The 16,463-nt window shown below is 52.7% G+C and overlaps 1 protein-coding gene across 8 annotated transcripts in view; it reads right to left on the bottom strand.

The window, feature by feature from the left end:
* The window catches only part of PLEKHG3 (pleckstrin homology and RhoGEF domain containing G3), a 43,869-nt gene extending 29,299 nt beyond the window's left edge, over window positions 1-14,570 (bottom strand). For all 8 annotated transcript variants that reach the window (XM_059693680.1, XM_059693662.1, XM_059693644.1 and 5 more), the window contains exon 1: window positions 14,437-14,570. The gene's annotated coding sequence lies outside the window, so the exon portion shown is untranslated. The remainder of the gene's footprint in view (window positions 1-14,436) is intronic.
* Between the last annotated feature and the right edge of the window lie 1,893 nt (window positions 14,571-16,463).

Genomic DNA, 16,463 nt, shown 5'->3' on the forward strand with positions numbered 1-16,463 from the left:
AGAGCTCTGAGGGCATTCGATGCAAGACAGCAGCCTGGGACAGTTGAGTCCCTAAAGACCCCGGACCACCCAAGGACCTGGGCCGCGGGCAGCGAGAGGCCAGGCTGAAAGGCAGGCCCAGGACAGACGGAAGGAATGGGCAATGGCTTTAGGAAAAGGACACACGTGAGCCAGGCCTGGAGGAACAACTACCGAGACAGGTGGAGATGGGGCTCTAGGAGACGAGGTGTGAGAAACCGCCATGTGGGGCTACGGCAGCAGGAGTCCAGATAACCGGAGTGTTCAAGAACCCGGAGGCCCAAAAAGATGCTGACTCTTTGACAGCTTAGAGGAGGAGAAAGAGCCCCAGGAAGCACCTGCGAGAAAGAATGAGACACGTTCCAACCCCCGTGAAGAGGAAAGGGACAAGCCCCAAACGCATGTGAAGCTATGAAGCGACCTGAGAATTAATTATGTGCCTCTAAAAGCAGGATGAGAACACCTCCTCTAGAAAACTGAGACAGGGCTTACCCGGAAGGGAATTTCCCATGGAAATTTCAGGCCAGGGGCTCCCCCTACGGCTAGGGGAGGGGCCAGGGTACACCTTGCACGTGAGCGATTCCCTTGCCCAAATCCTCACTTTCCCTCCCCAAGCAAGTTAGATTCAGGGGGCACGGCCGCCAGCAGGACGCTTCCTCTCCATTTCCAAGCATCAGCATTCAGAAAAGTGTATAAATGTGCGCAGCCCCCTTTTGTGGCTTCGATCCGTCAAACCAGCCCTGCCCTTCCCTGTCCCTCAGACACTTCAGCAAGGGAAGAGCCCCAAGGAACACCCCTTCTTGTCCTGGACGCTGACCTTGGGCCTGGTGCCTGACCCAGAAAACATAGGAACATGGATTTCCCAGGCAGACCTGACAGACTCACGCACAACGGTCAATTCTCAATGGCAGCCAGCCCTTCAGACAGCAGACCACGCACTTCCCCTCAGGGATCCCTGTCCCAGAGCCCAGGAGGGCCCCTCTCCCACCTCAGCTCCTGCCCCACCCCCACCCCCACCCCCACCCCCAGGTCCCTGCCTTTCCTTCTAAGGGGCCTCACCAGGGAGGCCCAGAAAACTCATCCAACCAGTTCCCAAGTGGGAGGAGAGGAGCTTTCTCCCTCAGCTGAGGGGTTACACAGCTGGACAGGAGGGCAGCTGTCCCCAAACCCCAGTTCTGGGGCGAGGGGTGCACACGGCACGGAGTGGCTTGGCCCAGAGTCCTGCTTCTGGAAAAGCAAGGCCTTGATTCAAGGTTGAAAGGCACAGCCAAGTCAGGCTCTGCCTCCAACCCCCCTGCTCCCGCAGCCCAGAGCTCCCTCCAGAAGTGGGCGGCACTGGCATGGCCACCTGCCCCGAGTGGCGGGGACTGCCCCTGCCTGGTGGCGTCCGTCCATCACGGACAAGACAGGGCGGGGGAGAATTGCCTTTCACCTGCTCCACCTGCCACTGTTGATTTTCTAATAACCACGCTCTGTGGATTCTGGGAAAAGGAAACTCCAGGAAGAAGAGGCAGATTAACTCTGCTTTTCCCAGTGCGTGTGTGCCTGCGTGCGAGCGCTGGGTCACTCTAGGAAGGCCCCCTCCTCCAACCACCCAACTCTGAATGCTCAGCGATCAGCAGGCCTCCAAAGGCCCCCAACAGAATCATCCGCAGTCACCTCCAAAGGACACAGGCCTGCCGTGCACTTACCCAGCCAGGATGGACAAATCCACAAGCAGCAGCCAGGCAGGATGAAAAGGACCAGCTGTTGTCTGTCCTACCCCTGTACCTGTGAGGGCCTCAGTTTCTGAGCCCCCAAAGGAGAAACCTACCTTCTGCCCCAAAGCCTGTGGCTGGCCAGGTTTCACCGGGGGGGGGGGGGGGGGGGGGGACGCCTGGCAAGGCTTGGAAGCTTGGCATTGACAGAGTCCTGACCACACCCCACTCGCCCCCCTGGCCTGGCCCCAGCTGGGTACCTACTGCTTTTCTCAAAAGGGCTCCCATCTGAGCACCGGGAGGGCCGCGTGGGACCAGGGAGCCGCATTCTCCCACCGGCAGAGGAGCAGTTAACAGGCTTCGGGCGAGCAGAGAGCTGCCACCAACAGCCTGGGGAATTAAAGCGCCTGCGCCTCCCGCAAAACCTCTCCAATAAATGTTCTATTCAGAACCAGTTCTGCGTGTGGGTCATACTTTCTGCATTTCTATCATTCCTGATGCCTGGGAGGCCCCTCACAGAGGAAATGCAGCTTCCCACTCCAATTCAGCAGGCCCCACTGGCTGGGGACCCAGGCCAGAGCCAGGCAGGTGAGCACCACACTGCGGAGGCCATGCAAATATCTCCAGCAATTTAAACGCGGGGACACTAACTGCAGGAAGTCAAGTACAGAGGGCGGCCGAACAAAGCCAGCTCATTCACCAGCACAATAATACTCCATTTATGCGGCTCCTCCCCCACCCCAGCCCTCAAAGCCTGAGGATATTAACCCTTCCGTCTTTATCAACAGCCAGGGCAGAGGAGAGGGGCAGGTGAGCATCAGGTTTACAGATCAAGAAACTGAGGCACAAGTGGCTCCCAGTGTGCCAGACTGGAATAATATCAACTAGTATTTTGTTTGGATGTACCAGGCATTGCGCTAAACACATTCTCTATACAATCTCCTCACAGCAGCCCTGTGATCCAGAGCTACCTGCTCCCTTACCCAGGACTGGGCAGGGAGGTCAGAGGGAAATTCATTCCCCAACACCAGGCCCCTTAGGATGGAATAGGAAGGTGCCATCCCGCAGCCCCCTTGTGGGAATGCCCTGGGGCACTTTCGCTCTGTTACTAATAACACTTTGCTCAGAACACGTTCCTACACTGTGAGGCAACCTTAGAAAGACGCCAAAACAGGATCACCCAGGATGTCACCCATAGATGCCTCCGCAAACCACTTATGCCACCACATAAGAGGACCTGGGACAATGGTCAGCCATCATATCATGGCCCCCTTTTTGTCCCCCAACTTGAGCTGTATGAAGACTTTTGGTCTCCTGGGAGTGGGCTGAGGCTTGCAGGCAGCCAGGGCTTACCTGTACACTGACTTGGGACCGGTTCAGTCAAGTGTACACCTTCCAGAAAAAAACGATGACCGGGAGCAGGCACAAAACCACCTTTCTCCACCTGTAAGCTCTCACGGGGGAGCACTGATCTGTACAGCGGCTCAGTGAGCGGCGGGTATCTTGTTTTCCGTGAGTGCCCTGTCTACTTAACTCAATTACAGCCTCTTAAAGGTAAGGAGGACCAGATCTCCCTGGGCTACTGTACCCCGTTTTCCCCCACGGCTTCCGGCATTCAAATTCCTAGTACTGATTTTGGCGGCTGCGGTAACACATGCCAGATGAATGGTATTTTCTGGGTTCCTATGATGGGAGAAAAAGACATTCCCAGTGGAGGCTGAGAAAGGTTTGGGAATGAGAGCCAAACTGTTCACCTCTTCTCTGCTGCCTGCAGCTGCAGAACTCGGACTAAGCTGACTTCCTGTCTGAAACAGGACTGCTCACACTCACTCATGTTTATTGGCACTCTAAACCACATGCCAGGTGCTGAGCACATAGCAATGAATAAGGCAAATCCTTGCTATCACGGAGCTAATGCTCCAGTTGGGAAGGCCACAAAAAAGTAGACAAATAGCTCCATCAGCTATTTGTTCTCACTCCGTCATCCTGTTACCAGGAAGGGGGCCTGGCCCTAGTGGGTCTGCCCAGGGCCAGCCGGTAGTGTGCGGGTTCTTGACTTCGTGCAGGAAAAATGTCACAACATCAGTCCAGGTGAATTTTATTTTATTTTTATTGATTTCAGAGAGGAAGGGAACTTTAGACTATTCAATAACTAGTACTGGGAAAACTGGCCATTCCTCTGGAAAAAAAATAAAATCAGTTCCATCTTATAAGGCTGAGTGGTTCTCACCCTTGGCTGACCATAAAAATCACCTCAGACGTGTTTCATAATCCTGCCTGGGTCCTACCCCAAAATATTTTTATTTTATTGGTCAGATCTGAGGTGAGGCATCAGTACATTTTTTAAAAGCTCCTCATGAGGTTTAATGTGTAACCAAGGTTGAGAACCCATGTCATATTTAAAAAAAAAAAAAAAAAAAAAGGCCCTGGCTGGTGTGGCTCCGTTGGTTGAGTGTCGCCCTGTCCACCAAAAGGTTTCCAGGTTCAATTCCCGGTCAGGGCACACACCCAGGTTGCGGGTTTGATCCCACTCAGGATGCATGTAGGAGGCAGCCAATCAAGGTGTCTCTCTCTCTCTCTCTCTCTCTCTCTCTTCCCCTAAAAAAATCAATAAAAACATATAAATATATCTATCCACACACATACATTCCAGGTGAATTTAGAATCTAAGTGTGGGCCCAGCCCTGTGGCTCAGTTGGTTGAGGGTGTTGTGCCATGCACCTGGAGGTCACAGGTTCGATTCCTGGTCAGGGAGCTCGATCCCCAGTAGGGGGCATGCCATGCCCATCAATGTTTCTCACAGATGTTTCTATCTCTATCCCTCTCCCTTTCTCTCTCTGAAATCAATAAAAACATTTTTAAAATTAAGTATGGGAAGCAAAACTTAAATTTATAAAACAAAACATTAAAATATAGATTTATAAAATCAGAGTAGAAACAAAAAATTTTTTAAGGAAAAACATTTCTTAGAAATCAAAGAGGGCATAGAGGGGATAAATGGTGATGGAAAAATAAAAAAATTTTAAATCAGAGTAGGATTTTTTTTTTTTTTCCAGAGTGGAATTTCTTGAACAAGAAACAGAAAGTACAAACAACAGATTAGCAAATCTGACATTAAAACTTCCCTATGAAAAATGACATTAATAAAGTTAAGACAATCCATAATATATGTAATGAACACCATCAGAAAAGATAGTTATTTAACATATATTTTTAACTCCTAAAAATCAACAAAAGATGATGGCAATTAAAAGTGAAAAAGCACACAAGAACCTCTAACGGGGTGCAGAGATGGTAAGGTAGGGGGCAGGGACGGGAAATTTTTCACTGTATTCCCTTTGGGGTTTTGAATCATGTGGATGTATTAACTGATTTTTTTTAAAAAAAATTTAATGTGAAGTGCAAAGATTCACAGAATAATAAACATGCTTGGCCAGTAAACAGGAAAAGTGACCATCCCTTCCTATAAGCAAAGTGCTTACCTTAAAGACCACTTTATAAAATAATTTTAAAATACCATTTCATGTCTACTAGGTTAAAAGATGCAATCCAAATGTCAGTGAAACAGGAGCTCTCATCTTTCTGGTAAGAATATAAATTGGTTAGGAATCATTTGGGGGCATTACGTGGTCAGCAGTATCTTAAAAAGCACAACTTTGACCCAGTAATCCCACTGCTGATACACACAGCAGAGAAGACGGGCACGTGAATGTTCAATACAGTATTATTTATAGCGCTGTGGAGATGGAAACAACCTAAATGTCCATTAATAAGGTAACTGTGATGTACTTATACTAGTACAATACACACCAACAGATACAGTTAGGTGAATAACCTAGATTTAAATATATCAACACTAGGGGCCCGGTGCACGAAATTCGTGCACTGGGTGTGTGTGTGGGGGGAGAGTGTCCCTCAGCCCAGCCTGCCCCCTCTCACATACTGGGAGCCCTCAGGCGTTGACCCCCATCACCCTCCAATCGCAGGATAGGCCCCTTGCCCAGGCCTGACACCTCTGACACAGGTGTCAGGCCTGGGCAGGGGACCCTCATTTCCCCCCATCACTGGTTCTGCCCCCCGCCCAGGCCTGATGCCTCAGCCAGAGGCGTAGACCCCCATCATCCTCTGATCACCTGATCGGCCCCTTGCCCAGGCCTGACGCCTCCGCCAGAGGTGGCAGGCTTGGACAGGGGACCCCCATCTCCCCCCGATCACTGGCTCTGGCCCCCGCCCAGGCCTGAGGCCTCTGGCCCAGGAATCATGCCTGGGCAGGGGACCCCCATCTCCCTCTGATCGCTTGCTCCACCCCCTGCCCAAGCCTGACGCCTCTGACCCAGGCTTCAGGCCTGGGCAAGGGGACCATCATATCCCCCCAATCCCCAGCTCAGCCCCCCGCCCAGGCCTGATGCCTCGGCCAGAGGAGTTGACCCTCATCACCCTCCGATCACCAATCACCGGATCGGCCCCTTGACCAGGCCTGAGGCCTCCGGCTCGGGCAGCGGGGACCCACAGCTGCAGCGGCCCCGCGACCGTGGGCTCCGCTTTAGGCCCAGGCAAGGGACCCCTAGCTCCCGGGACTGCCAGCTTCGACCGTGTCCACCTCCCATCGCTGGCTCCACCCCTACTTCCTGCTATCACTGGCCAGGGCGGCAAAGGCGCCTGATTCTCCAATCATGGCTGGGGGGCAGGGCAAAGGCAGCCCCAGGGCCGCCTTTGCCCTGCCCCCCAGCTCTTAGCTCCCCGCTGGGTTTCCGATCACTGTCAGTGGCAGGGGGCTTCTTCCTGCTTTCCCTTTCGCCTCCCTGCATTGTGCCTACATATGCAAATTAGCCGCCATCTTGTTGGCAGTTAACTGCCAATCTTAGTTGGCAGTTAACTGTCAATCATAGTTGGCAGTTAATTTGCATATAGCCCTGATTAGCCAATGAAAAGGGTATCGTCGTACACCAATTACCATTTTTCTCTTTTATTAGTTTAGATGGATAAATCCAGAAAATGCAAGTTCAAGAAGAATGCATTCAATATGGTATAGATCAAATTTCAAGCAACACAAAATCTTAATTACTTACAGATTACAGTAAAGAGTATAAAAATATGCATAGGAATGATAAACACCATATTCAGGAGAATGCTACTTCTGGGGAGGGAGGGAAGAGAATGGGATTAGAGAGAAAAACAAAGGAAGCTTCAAATGTATGTCACATTCTATCTCAATAATAAATGAGAGCAGTGGACCTGATAAAATTACCATTTGCCAGATTTGGATGGGGGGAACGTGGGGGTAGGGGTTCCCATATGGGGCAGCTCCCGTCACCCTGGATACTGGCCAGAACCAGACTGCACAGCACAGCATCTTTCAGCAGCATCCAGAACCGAAACAAAGGAGCAGAGCTCCTGGTGGACGGAAGCCTGGGATTTCTGGAAGGGCAGCTCCTCCCTGCCATTCTCTGGCCTCAGAAAGGGCTGTGGCACCCAGGCAGGTGCTGCAAGGGTAAGTGTATTGAAAACATTCTTGTTTTCACCCAGGCAAGTGCCCTTTGGGGCTAACTGGCAGTCTGCCTGGGTAGAGCTGAATTAAGGTGGACCCTGCCTGGCTCTACTGTTAACACAGTGAGACCTTGACTCCCTGCGGAGAGCTGTCCAAAAAGCCACATTTTTAAGAAAGTCGGGAGTTTCAAAAGCCTACGGTCCTAAAGCTACCAGCATGCACGCGAGTCTCTCAGAAGGTCATCTCACCCCCAAGTCTTAGCGGAGTGAACCTTCTGAGTTTCCTATCTGTGGATGGGGTAACACCACTCATTTCTCCTTGTTGAGAGGATTAGTGATATTATTACCTAAGTATCAACATTTTTTACATTTTTTTGTTAATCCTCAGCCGAGAAAGAGTGGAAAGGAGAGGAAGTTGACAAAGAGAAAGAAACATCGATGTGAGAGGGACACATTGCTTGGTTGCCTCCCACATGTGCCCTGACCAGAGCTGGGGATGGAGCCTGCAACCGTGGTACGTGCCCTTGACCAGGAATCGAACTCGAGACCCTTTAGTCTGCAGGCAGATGCTCTAACCACTAAACTAAATCAGCTAGGGTTCAACTTTTTTAAAATATTTTTTTATTGATTTCAGAGAGGAAGGGAAAGGGAGAGAGAAAAAACATCAATGATGATGAGAGAGAATCATTGATCAGCTGTCTCCTACTGGGGACTGAGCCTGAAACTGGGGCATATGCCCAGGAATCGAACCGTGACTTCCTGGTTCATACCGCAATGCTCAACCACTGAGCCACACAGGCCGGGCAATATCAACATTTTTAAAAATTTTAGTCAATCTGATTGGGAATCTTTTAAAAACATGCACTCCACCTCCTTCCTAAACAGGACCAAGGGATATAATTTAACCTTTTCTTGATGACTCAGGGTCACAATTACCAGCAAAGCATCAATTACCTTTCTTTAAAAATTAAATTTATTGGGTGACATTGGTTAATAAGATTATATGTTTCAAGTGTACATGACACACGATCTGTATATGGCATTGTGTGCTCACCACCCAGTCAAATCATCTTCCATCACTGATATTTGACCCCCTTTACCCTTTACTACTCCCTCACCCTCTTTCCCTCTGGTAACCGCCATTCTGTTGTCTGGGTCTGAGTTTCAGTTTTATATCTCCCATATGAGTGAAATCCTATGGGTCTTAGCTTTTTCTGACTGATTTATTTCACTTAGCATGATACTCTCAAGGTCGATCCACATCATCGCATCAATTATCAAAATGAGGATTTCCCACAAGGGCCCAGGAGTGCCAAGCCATTCCTCCTAAATAAATGACTCCCGACTCTGACATTATTAGGACTGCCTTTTTATAGCCTTTGATCTCCATCCACACTTACTCTCAATGCTTAGTTGCACTGTGGTCATTTTTCCTCTCTTTACACTCTTCTTTGCTGCTTCCTTTCAGCTGTGGGCTTGGAAATAGGATGACACAGCTTATGTACAAAAGTTAAACAGGGTCTGGGGGGGGCTGACGTGGAAAGAAATGTAGTAACTTGAGTCCTGGCTGACCTGAGACCTACCTGGCTTTATGCGGATAAGTATGGCTGCTGGGTGGCCAAGTCCTGAATAAGGTAGGAGAGATGTTATGCATTTTATGGGACATGTGATGGGATGAACTATATTCAAAACTATTAAGCACACCCTGCAGTCCGCTTGGGAGCAAAATGCAGCAGGAGTGGGAAGACTGGTCCCTTTCGCTTTTCCAGGCTGACCACAGGTTACCTTCTTAGAATCTTCTATCCTGGGCACTTTCAGACAGGAATAGAACATCTGTGAAGACTATGAAAATGTCTTTCATTCCTAAGGTTTCATCACACAGTAAGGTTTTAGTTATTCGACAAACCATCTATTGGAATCCAGCAAGCACAGGGGATGTAGCAATGTGCAGGATGCATAGAGGCTGCTTGAATACTGGTTCCCTTTTCCTTTCAATAAACACTTGCCATCTATTGCTCAAGAACCTCTGATTAACACACACACACACACACACACACACACACACACACACACACACACACACACACGAGTCTCAAAGCCTGGTAGTACCTGCAGAACCCACCTCTCCTCTTGGGATACTATTACCACAGTAAAACTGACTTCCCTGCTCTTGCATCCGCTCACTCTCCACCAGACCCTAACAATAATCAAAGCCACCCTCCTCAAACTGTTTCCCAAAGGCTCATGCACAGCCACCATCGTGTCCTGTATTCAGCCCCACAGTCAGGTCAGCACAGAACAGAAAATCCGTTCTTTGAGCTTAAACCAAAGCTCCCTCCCCAGAGGCCAGCAAAAGGGCTCCAAAAGACCCTCTCTCCCTTAGCTTGCATTTCCAGATAGCAACAGCCCATAGGGGCTGGGCTTGACATCCCCCCCATGCTTCTTCCCGCCCCCCCCCCCCAACTTCCTGGAGCAAAAGCTGGCCTAGTTCAGACCACTAAGCCCAGATCCCTCAGGGCAGGACCCCAGGGCAAGCTCAGCTGCCCTGATTCCTTTCTATTGTTCTACAGTCTGCAGGAGAACAAAGATGGCAGCGTTCCTGCCCTCAGAGAGCTTCTAACCAAAATAAGATGAACACAGCAGAAACCGGTTGCCAAGACCAGCCTTTATCCAGACAGCTAACCCCCAGAGAGAATGCCAGCATCTCCACACGCACCTCCGTACAATCACAGGTTAACTGACCCTGCCTACTTTTCTCTCTTCTATGACAAAACTGTCTGGGGCTGTTCAGGGCCCTCTTTGCAACTTCCTCTGAGGCCAGATCATATCTAGCTTTAGCTGGTCTCCAGGCACAAGTTCCTTCACCGCAGGGCCCGCCTGGCTGGCCTGCGAGCGCAGCGGGCTCTCCAGGGGAGTGGTCTGGCCCATGACCATTTCCTTGGGCCCCACCCTCCACCACCCCGCTTCCGGAGCCAGCAGGGCCCCCAGGAAACAGCTCACCGCAGCCCGTGAGCAGCCCGTGACAGCGGTCTTTGCGATGGGCCGCTCCCTTTGAGGTCCTGGTTCCAGCTGGGAGGGGTAGAACCTCCTCGGGCTGGCAGGTGGGAGCTGGGCAGCGCTGAGCAGTCAGGGGGCAGCTAGACGCTGAGATCTCACAGTGTCCGTCTATTCCATGACTACATTCTGGCCCCTGTGGAACCTTCTTAAAACATTTTTCCAGGCTGCCTCTGAGCCTCCATCCCAATCCTCTAGCCACCTCCACAGGCTCCCTAGAACAGCTCCGCCCTCCCTCTGCCCAGCTCTTCTGCAGCCCTCCCTCATTTCCCCACCCCCTTCACCCCCAACCCCTAACCCCCACGCCATCAAGCTTATCTACAAGACACCGGGAGAGACTAACTAGGATTTCTATTTTCATCTCCCTCGAATTCCCCATTCCCACCTAATAATTGAAATAAAAAACTCCTCATCTACAGTCTTTAGCATTAAATGTCTTAGGCTACCCCTGCAGGATTCTGTTGAGAAATAACAAGACTGTCATTTATTGAACACCTGGATAGGCTTTGCTAAGCACTTAACATCCATCATCTCTTGTTCATTCTCACAGTACCGTCCGTGGTAAGTATGATGACTAACTCCATTTTACATGTGAGAAACACAGGCACAAAGGAGCTCAGTGCCACAGGGCGAACAGGCTGCCAAGCTGGGATCTGCACACAGGTGCAGTTCGCAGTGTGTTGCTTGAAGGTTTTCAAGAAAAGGAAGTCAGAGATGAAGGGAAATACCGCCTTCAGGCATTCTCTCAAACATCCCTCCCTCCACCTGCTTCCCAGGCCACTCTATCTTAGACATCATCTAAATTCACATCCACCTTCCCGATCATATTTTTCTGCTTATCACTAAAATGCTTTTTTTTTTTAATCCTCACCCAAGGATATGTTTTTGTTGATTTTAGCGAGAAAGGAGGGGGGAGGGAGAGAAACACTGATGTAAGAGAGAAACATCAATTGGTTGCCTCCCTTACACACGGCTGCCCAGGGGCTGGTGATGGACCACTCCTCCTCCCCCGCAACCCTTCTGTACACAGGACTACTCTCCAACCAACTGAGCCACACTGGCCAGGGCTACAATGCTTTCTAGTTTAATTATTTACCTTGCGTACTGTCAGCTTCCCCCACTAGAAGTCCACTGCATAGGTCAATGATAGTTGTATATATTTTTTTTAAATATATTTTATTGATTTTTTACAGAGAGGAAGGGAGAGAGATAGAGAGTTAGAAACATCGATCAGCTGCGTCCTGCACACTCTCCACTGGGGATGTGCCCGCAACCCAGGTACATGCCCTTGACCGGAATCGAACCTGGGACCCTTCAGTCCGCAAGCCGACGCTCTATCCACTGAGCCAAACCGGTTTCGGCGATAGTTGTATATTTTGTTCAGCACTGTGTCTCCTGCGTCTAGCATCCATATATAGTAGGTGCCAAATAAATAACTGTTGAATGAATACATGAATGCTGTAAAACAGAACTAAGAGGCAAGAGTATGGAAGAAAAAGAGAACGATCCAACTATTCAGGGGAAGAAAGGGGATGAGAAAAGATAGTGCGAGAATCTGGCCAGGGGCCAGTTGGGGGCCCCAACATGAGCTTTCCAGGAGGAAATGAGGGTCTGCCAGGCCCTCTGTGACTCCAGTAGAGGCTTCCTGCTGGCAGGAGTGAGTTCCAGCTGCCAGGCCCCAGCCTGAGGGCTTCTGCCGGGGAGGGCGGGCCTGGAACAAAGGCCTACGGACCTGCAGCTGGCCAGAGAGGCGGGCCAGAGCAGCCGCCTGGGCCAGAGGGGCAGCCTGGGATGGGGGGAGGGGGGCAAACGAGGAGCTGAAAACAGCCCTCAGTGCAGCTGGAAAGGCAGCACATTCCCAAAGTGCAGAGTCCCCTGCACCCCCAACACAACAGAAAATAGCTAGATGGCTCCACAGTTAACCCTGCTAGGTCAGCTCCAGCCTGGGCTTGTAGCAACACTCCAGGCTTGGAGCCAGAGCCTTCACAAGGTTCTGATCTGGGGGGGGGGGAGGCACAGTCCTTTTCCCCTCCAACTCTGGTCATCTCCCAGGCCATGGCCTTTGGCCTCCTCCAGTGTAAACAGTGACCCTGAGATTTGGTGAAGCAAATGTTTACTCTGGAGATGAGATACTACAGGCCAGGGGTGTAAACTTTCACCGTTGGCTTCTGGTGTCTACCCCTCCTTGTGGCACATGTGGGACGACCCCAGGAAATTATAACGCTCTAGAAAGAGCCCCGTTTAGCCACAGTGGAGCCCTTTATTTTGTACAGGAATTTATGCAGCACTCGCCACATGTTTGGCTTCACTGGATTCTCACCCCAGCCTCTATGAGGAAGAGCAGGCAAGCACCCCAGGTGGAAACTGAGTAAAAAAGACATGTGACTTGCCCAAGTCATGTGGGGAAAAGCACGATTAGACAGAGTGAGGAAACCTGAGTGCTGGTCCCTATTTGGCCAACAGGGATCAGGCTCAAATCACCTCCCAACTCTGAGCTCTGCTGCCTTCATGTCAATGGAACAGGCCAATTGGAGATGCCTTCCAGCCCAAGAGACTCTATCAGTCTTTGATGGGATGCAGTAGAGACAGGACTAAATCTTGAGCAAAATCCTGTGCTGGACTCCCAGGCTAGAGCTCTGTCCATCCCCCTGCTATAACCACTTCTTTTTTTTTTTTTCCTTAGCTAAGAATTCCTGCCGTGATGGGGCTCTGGATATGTGTGTGTGTGTGTGTGAGAGAGAGAGAGAGAGAGAGAGAGAGAGAGAGAGAGAGAGAGACCACTTCTAATAAAAGGCAGTAGAAAGGCCCCCAAGCTCTTACACAAACCCCTCCCTCTGCTTCTTGGTTTGCCCCATACCCAGAACCAGATACCCAGGGAGCCAAGGGATTGCCCAACCCTCCCGAAAGGGGGAGGGGGGGCAGCAAAAGTGTTACCAGCAGGTGTGGAAGGAGATGTGGTGTCCCGGGACCGAAGGGAAGGGGTGAATAACAGAGGGAAGGGGTACACCTTCCTCTGGTTCTTACTCCCCGGGTTTTCTGCTAGGGATGGTGGAGGTGAGGTATCCCAGCGAAGTCACTCAGCAGTCCACTCCCTGTCCAGCAGAGTGATTTGCTCAGCAGGGAGCCACTGAGGCTGTCACCACTCTCCCTGCTTATTATTTCTTGAGCAAGGTCAGTGTGATTGGGCTGCGTGCAGAGGCAGGACCGGTGAGACTCTGGGAGCCCCAGTCCAGGGTTCCCTGTAGGGTGTTGCAGTCCAGGTCCCCTCCTGGGGGCCCCAGAGCAGGGCACGGTCTCCTTCATCTGCCAACCGTTTAGAGTGACCTCAGAGATGAAACTCTAACAACTGCCAGTAACACCGTCCCCCGCCCCCCAGGCCACACCTCTCCAGCCTCCCACCATTACATTTCCCACTTCGTTCTTCCTTTTGTTTTCAAAAGCAGCTCCAAAGAGTGAACGCAGCTACTGAAAAACGTCTTGAAATTTTCAAGTGTGCACGCCTTATCCTAGCTTTCCAACTCAAACGGCTGCGAATACGGAGCAAATGAGCCAACCCGATTTCAGGGGTGGGTGAGGTCGAGGTAGACGGTGGTTTCCGCTCCGAACACCCCACTCCTGGCACCTACTCTCACTCCTCCAGGACATGAGCTGATTCCCACGAGCCAGCACCGTGTGGCACTATCCGGAGCTCCAGCCTGGGAGTCCGGAACCGGCTGCTGGCGCCTCTCGGGCTCCCAGGACCAGAGGTTCGGGTCCCTCCCGGGAGAGTACGCCCCGCCGCCCCCCCCCCCGCCCCCGTCCGGGGCAAGGACCACACCTCGGGCGACCGAGAGCGCAGGGGGGCGGGGAGGGGGGCGCAGCCTCGCGGGCTTCCCGGGCTTCATCCGGAGCTTCTCGGAGCCACCCCGCGCGTTCGCTCCTTTTGTTTCCGGGGTGGGGGCTGGAGGACGGAAAACGTCTCCTTGCAAGAGCCTCCCGCGCTCCAGCCCTGAGCCGGGAGGGTCGCCCTGGAAAGAGCCAAGGCAGCCCGGGGCCCCCCTAGGCCGACCGAGTCCGCGTCCTCACCCGCGTGGGGCTGGGCGGGTGTCCCGGGAAGGTGGGGACCTCGGAGGGACTCCGGGCACTGCCACTCCACCGGCTGCAGCGGCAGAGGGAGAGGGGGAGGCCGAAGGACACTCACCAAGCGGCGGCCGTCCGCCGGGTCCCGCACGCCCGGTGCGCGAAGCTGCCCAGGGCGGCGACGACGCGGGCGCGAGTTTGAACGCCGCTCGCGGAAGGAACCGAGGCTGCCGGCCGCGCCCGCCCACTGCCAGCCCCTGGCGGCCCCCGGGGACTCCGGCCTGCGCGGCTCCCAGCGCCCGGCAGGAAGTCGGGGCCGAGCGGGCTGCAGCGGGAGGGAGGGGAGAGGGAGGGGCGGCCCAGGAATTTTTCCAGTGGGTGGAGCTCGGCCGCTGCAGGAATCCAGCAACTGGCGGCTCGGCGGGGGCCCGGGGAGCTTCGCGGCGCTGGGAGCGGGAGCCGGGGGTGCAGGCTGCGGCGGAGCGCGCGCGGCGGCTGATCACCGCCTGCAGGTGGGCGAGCGCGCGGGCCGCTCCCGGGCAGCCTCCAGGCTCCAAGATGCAAACACGCACGTGGTGGGGTCACCCTGGTGTCACATACCTGATATCACCGCCTCCCGAGAGGGCTCCGGACCCCCCAAACGGCCCCCGTAGCACGCACAGGAAAGGGGGCTTCCGGTTGCGGTCCGATTTGGGGGTCCTGAACCCACCAGAGCTGGTCCGCTCGGCTCTTCTGAGTCCGAGAGGCACGACTTGAATTCCTCCCCGAAACTCGGTTCCCGTGACCCCTTCCTGATGTAAATCCGAGCCTGTGAGAAGCTGACGAGAGATGAAGCCGATTGCTTGGAGGGAGTCCACCACGAGACTGGGGGGGCGGAGGGGGAGATGCAGAACCTACGGCAATAGAGGACCCCGTTTTGTAGCATGGGAAGATACACACCGGAGAGGGGGGAGGGGACAGGGGCAGGCTGGGTTTTGAGCAAAATCGTACATTTGAAAACCCGAAATAATTCAGCAGTAAAGGTCCTGGATAAAAGATGCGGTCCCAGCACACGGCTAGAGGGGAGAAGCCCGGCTGGGAGCCTGGAGGAGGTCCTACTGGTTAGGCGTTCAAACCTGTTCCTAAGAAGGAGGGAAGGGACGCTGGGATCAGAACCACTGGGTATAGTTGAGATCCGGGGGTAGACAAGTGTGTATAGTAAACGGTGCTTAGAGAATTCTTAAAAACAAAACAAGCCTCCCCCCAACCAAAAAAAAAAAAAAGCTGCTCCAGGTACAAGCAAGCTCCAGCAGATTTACTGGGAGCGGAGGGGCGGGGAGGGGAGGGGCGGACGCGGAAGGAAATGGCTTTCAGGTGACTTTGAAACAGGATCCGGGCGGAGGGTGAGGTGAAGACAGCGGGGCTCCAGACTGCGGGGGAGGAGGTATGCGCTGGCCTCGCGGGCCCGGGACGCGGACCCACATTCCTCAGGGAGGGAGGGTCTGCGCCTGCCCTGCTGAGCCTGCACCGGCCGACGGCGAAGGTGAGAGTCGAGAACGTGGAAGGGGATTCGGAGGTAAACAGCCGCCACGGCTCGACCAGATGCAGCCGGCCGGGCTCCGGGCTGGAGGACAATTGGAGAAGGCCCGGTCCTTCCCTGCCTTCCAGACGGCAGTCGGTCCTCAGGCCTCCGTCTTCTTGGATCCCGCTCTCTTCTCTGCTCACCGGAATCCTACCAGTACCTTCCTGCCCATCTCATATTCCAGCTTCCTGAGAAAGCTGATGATTCAACTAATCGTTGAGCGCACCCCTTACTCCACCGGGGCGGGAAATAGTGTTAATGACTGTAATAATAACTCATTTAGCGAATGCTTACCATTTGTAGGTACTATGCGATTTACATTGTCTCCCGTCGTATACACAGCCGCCTAGGGAGCCAGTAACTATCTGTATGCCCATTTTACAGATTGGATAACTGAGGATGGCAGGGATCTAGCAACTTGGCCAAGATTGTGTAACCAACAAAAGGAGTGCAAGATGAAATCTCAGGTAGATCCCACGTTGAGTTCTTCCTATGTGCTAGCCATTATTCTAAGCCTTTTAAGTGAACAGTTGCAGTCACAGAAAAAGAAGAAACTGAGGAGCCAAGATCACACACTAGTGTGATAG

The sequence above is a fragment of the Myotis daubentonii genome, chromosome 1, assembly GCF_963259705.1.
Source record: "Myotis daubentonii chromosome 1, mMyoDau2.1, whole genome shotgun sequence".
Lineage (NCBI taxonomy): Eukaryota > Metazoa > Chordata > Mammalia > Chiroptera > Vespertilionidae > Myotis > Myotis daubentonii.